Source organism: Octodon degus, unplaced genomic scaffold (genome assembly GCF_000260255.1).
Source record: "Octodon degus isolate 3935 unplaced genomic scaffold, OctDeg1.0 scaffold00116, whole genome shotgun sequence".
Taxonomy (NCBI): Eukaryota; Metazoa; Chordata; class Mammalia; order Rodentia; family Octodontidae; genus Octodon; species Octodon degus.
In genome coordinates this window covers 5,346,657-5,351,799 of record NW_004524692.1, presented here as the reverse complement: position 1 = coordinate 5,351,799, position 5,143 = coordinate 5,346,657, and the positions used below count along the sequence as shown (strand labels likewise).

Below are 5,143 nucleotides of genomic sequence, written 5' to 3'. Positions count from 1 at the left end.
AAAAAGAAAAAGAAAAAAAAAAATCGTAAATACCTGAATGATACTAAGTAAAAGGTGGGCTGGGGTGAAACAAGGGACAAGGATTCCAGGTTAAAGGTCAACCTGTGCAGACACTTATGATTAGATGGACCGTTCTGAAACTTTAACATGCCTTCAAATCATTTGGATATCTTGTAAAAGGCAAACTCAAAAGGTCTTACAAATGTAGATTTCAGACCCCACCCCACAACAAGGCTTTTTACGCGTCCAGTTTCTCCCAAATCAAAAAGATTTGAGATCTCCATGAAAAAGAATTTCTCGAAGCAACTGATTCCTTGAATATATTTTCCCTATTACTTCTCTATGTTGTCAATTTCTTTTTCTGGCGTGAAAAAGGAAACCTGCAAGAGTAGATTTGGTGGTGGGGGTGGGTTTCAAGGCCTTTCCCCTGTTCAAAGACTGTAACTGCCTGGTTCATCAGAGCTCTTAACGTGTGGAAAGGGCCCAAGACGTTACTGTAGAAGAACAGATCCACAAGGCACCAGGAAACTGGAGTGCACAGTGAATACGTCTATGTATTCTTTTGCAAAGAAAGATCTTCAGTTTCATTGCATCTTCGATGTAACCCAACATTTACAATGGCATATAGCAATCTCCATGTAGATACACACCCCGATATTAAACAAAATACAAATGTTTGTCAGTACTCTCTTTTCTAGGAGAAAAACGATGCTGTCAGAAGTGGGATTCGAACCCACGCCTCCAGGGGAGACTGCGACCTGAACGCAGCGCCTTAGACCGCTCGGCCATCCTGACACACGCTACAACTGTTTTTCTGTTTCCTCTAAGTTTATTGACAACTGCTGGAACAAGACATAAAATGATATCCAATTTCAATCGTATTTAATCTATTTATTATTTCAACTAAAAAACCTTCCGAAACTTATTTGCACAGCAACAAAAACTGTCACCGACAGCTGGTTCCTGTCTGCTACTTCCCGATGACGTTAAAGTTTGACGCTCCATTCCCTCCAGCATCCTCTGGAGAGGCCGAGATAGGCTTCGGTGGGTCTAGTAGGCGCCCGTCCCTCTCACCTAAGTCGCTGTTTCGTATCAGACACCCGGTGGATGGAGGGCCGTGGAGAAGCCGGGAGCGGGGGCGGGGAGCCGGGAGCGGCGGGCTGGGAGGGAAGCGGGCGGCGGCGGCGGCGGGGCGCACTCCGCGCGCAGGGCTCAATCGGCGCCTCCTGGCGGGCTGTCCCGCGCTTTCCGCTCTCGGACTCTTAGCGGCAAGAGTCTTAAGCTATTTTGCCTTAAAATCCTGAATTTACCGCCCTCAGTAGATTCACTACCTGTGTCTTTATATACAAATTCCAGTAAGAACGCGTGCGAGGCGTTGGTGGTATAGTGGTGAGCATAGCTGCCTTCCAAGCAGTTGACCCGGGTTCGATTCCCGGCCAACGCACGTCTGTTTCTCGTTTTTTATTTTTATTTTTTCTCCTCACTGTTACTTAACATACCTGAGAGGAGCCAGAGATGGGGATGTGCGCTTTAGCTTAGACCTGAAAGAAATCGAGAACTGCAGCCCTACCTCACATTTTTTTTTTTTTTTAAAGTTTCTTCCTTCCTCCCTTTCTTTTTAAACTTCCAACACTTGAAGACTCTTTGGGATCCTCCGCGTTCTGTGATTTCTTGTCTGAATCTCCCCTTCTTGTGTTTTTATCGGCGAGGTAGGTAGTCATGACCACTGAACACTTGAAATTGTGAGCCTAAACACAGTGGTTTTTCAAATTCAAATTTAATTTGCAAATTAATTGAAATAAATACACTGAGTAAAATCATTAAAAACTGGAAATTTGTGAACGGATACTCAATTCAGTTCAGTTATTATAGAACGCTGAAGTAAGCTCAGCAAAAACAGGGACATGATTCTATTTTTCAATCATAAATTTTATTAAATTTAGATACTGATTTTTCGTATACAAATTTAATTTTCCAGTGAAGTGCACGGCCTGCAAATGTAACTACATGCCAGATTTTAAAGACCAGTAAGGGAAAAAAATCTAGTTAATAATCTTTATATTGATTATGTCAAAATAATTTAGACACGCCGTATTCATTAAATAGGACTTACTATTAGATTTATCACTTCTTTCTTTTTACTTTTAATGTGGCTATAATAAAATAAAAATTAAAAAATAAAATAAAATAAAATAAAAATTTACTTGTGGCTCTGCATCACGTTTCTGCTGTAATGTGCAGTTCTACACATGAAAATAATTTTGTCAGCAAGCAGTCACCCCCAAGGGTGCTCAAACAGCATCGCAGCGACCTTCGTAGGAATCAGTTCCTAACAGGAGGCTGTTCTTTATCTTGTTACTGCAGTGGTGAGCATCCTTGCCTGTCATAGAGAAAGATGAAATGTTTTTTCCTTTTTATCTCTGACCGCTATTACTGTTAAGATGATTATAACTCTTGAGTAAATTTAAAATTTAGGGTCCCCTAGTATATGGTTTTCTCCAATGAATTTCATGGATACCGGGGAGGATTATAGTGTGTTTCCTAAAGGGGGTGGGTGATTAGTCCTGCAAGCGATTTTCACCTGATCCAACATTAACTGGGCTTGCCTCTGTCTTTATCTTCCATATCCAGACCTTCTTGTTGCCCACAAAGAGAATACTAGGGTTTTTTACTCTGCTTTAAACCCTGACTTCTGGGCTGGCATCTTTCCTCCTTGCAGTTTCCTGAACCAACAGCAGATGGCGCCACTTCCCTCCATCCTTCCTTCTGGTTTGTTGCTTTTTCACGCTTCCAGCAGTCGCTGGAGGTGTGAAGACTTGTGAAACGTCATCTCTACGACCCGCGACAGGGAGTGACAGATTGCAGGCTGTAACCGAGCCCCGAAAGGACCACTGGCCTGCCAATTAGGGGGCTTTGTGTGTTTGTGGGTTTTTTTTTGGTGTTGCTGGCCTTGTTTTTATTTTTATTCATTTTATTTTATTTTTGTTTTTATTTTTAACCATCTAACTCTTCACAGCTTTGAATGTCATCCCTGCCCTGGGGATTTTGGGACTTTACTAATGTGGATGTGCTGGTCAAACAGGCACTGTTGCTGTTTTATTTTCTTTCTTTTTGCTTCTAAACATCAGTGAACGATTTCCTTTTGTACAAGTCTTACTTTCTCTGGTGTTCAGTTTTTTTAATCTGTAAAGTGAAGTGGAAACCCCATGCTCTTGGAGATTCTTTTCGAGTCTAAACTCCTTTGAAGTATAACCCTGGCCTGGAAAGTGTGATTTTTACCGTCAAACATTTTGGATTTCAGCTCAGGAGGTTCACACCTTTTGAACTTTAGCCCCAACATCTGATGTGCATAGGAAAAGTCATGTTGCACTTAGTCTTTTTTTTTTATTTGTTTATTTATTTGGTGTGTGTGTGTGTGGCCAGCTCAGCCCACCAGGGAGTGGGGCTGGCTGGCATGCGGTGCTGGGGGATTAAACCGCGGTCCCTGTGCTTTGCTAAGCTTGTTCTAAGTAGGTGCTTTAGACCACTGAGCCATCTCACCAGCCCCCAGAAATCTACTTTAAAAGTTATTTTTTTTTTTTGTTGTTGAACAGATTCAAAGGATTCTAAAAAATACCAGTTATAGCTGAGAACTTTGTACATTCACAAGACTTTGATCCAGTATGCATTCTTACAGATAGGGCACCTGAAGACTTGTGTATGTCCCTTGTATTTGTACTGGTACCATATTGTGTTCTTTTTTTTTTTTTTTTTTTTTTTTTTTTTGGTAGAACCGGGGATTGAACTCAGGCCCTTGTGCTTGTCAGGCAAATGCTTATTCTACTGAGCCATCTCCCCGGCCCCTGTGTTCTTTTGTAAGTGTGAAAAAAACCAAAATGTCTAGAGATTGACCCATCGAATATACACTTATAAGAGTTTCTTCACTGATCAACGTCATGTTTCTATCACAGGTAGTGTAAAAACAAAGACTTTCTACATTTTATATTTACACTTACTTTCAATCTGAATTTGTTCATGTTTTGCTGAGGTTATGGGAGTCAAAAAATGCTTTCTTACATTATCTACATTGGGTTTCTCTCCAGTGTGAGCTCTTTCATATATTTCAAAGTAAATGGAGAACTGAAGTGTTCCCTACATTGCTAACATAAAAGGGACTTCTCTTCATTGTGAGTTCCCCCACTGCCATCAGGGAAGGCTTTCCCACATTGCTTGTGTTCATAGGCTTTCTCTCTAGAGTTTGTCCTCGCATGCTTCTGGAAGGATCAGAATCAAGGCAGGTTTCCCTACCATCACTAATTTAGACAGCTTTTCTTCACATTCCTCATAGCCACACATGCAATGTGAGCTATGATTTATTTAGAGATAAATCAAACCCAGTCAGGGGCTTTCTACATACAAGGCTTTCAGATGCTTTTGCATCAGGTGGTTTCATGTTCACTTTTGGACCCAAAGGCCAAAGAACATTTTTCTATTTTGCTACCATATTTATATTGACAGCATTGTTCTGCCTCTTTACCTTTTCAGTCACCTTTAATCTGCTGGTCATTCTGGTTTCTTTCTACTTTCCATCGCATCTCAGGACTCTGATCCTGCACCTTGATCATGGCAGTTCTTGGGGTCTTCCAAGGACCTTCTCACACAGCCTGAAGCTGGTAGCAGCCACAGAGCAAGGTGACATAGCCAGCGGGGGCAGTTCTCAGAAACATGCTCAGGACCTGGACTTTGGTGCTGTGACACAGGAAGCTGCACGGGTTTTGATTTGAAACTGTGTTACATGGGAGAGAAGCAGAGCAGGAATGTAATTTTGCTGGGGATTAAATTCCTTCCATCACTTTGCAACAAGCTGGCAACTGTTAGGTGACTGTAGTCTCAGCAAGTAGATTTTTCTCCCCAGTACAACACGGAATCTGTCAGTATTTGCTGAACTAGGAGAATTTAACTCATGGTTTCTCTAGCCTTTCACATATTTTCCTAAGGTTTTCTACACAGTGTCTTGTCCCTTACATGAAAACCATGTATGGAAATGCATGTATAAGGGGGATGACCCCAACCACTTAGGCCGAACTGAGCAACGCAGCGTGGTGATGAGTGTGGGGACTCTTTTCGTTTCTTGTGTTTAAGCATTTTGTCTCATTTACTCAGC

General features: G+C 41.7%; 2 non-coding genes across 2 annotated transcripts; one reads left to right on the top strand and one right to left on the bottom strand.

Annotated features, from left to right (window-relative positions):
• Positions 1-712: 712 nt before the first annotated feature.
• Trnal-cag lies at positions 713-795 on the bottom strand. The gene has a single exon. It is a non-coding gene; the product is annotated as a tRNA-Leu (tRNA).
• A 577-nt stretch (positions 796-1,372) lies between these two features.
• On the top strand, positions 1,373-1,444 carry Trnag-ucc. The gene has a single exon. It is a non-coding gene; the product is annotated as a tRNA-Gly (tRNA).
• The last annotated feature ends 3,699 nt before the right edge of the window (positions 1,445-5,143 follow it).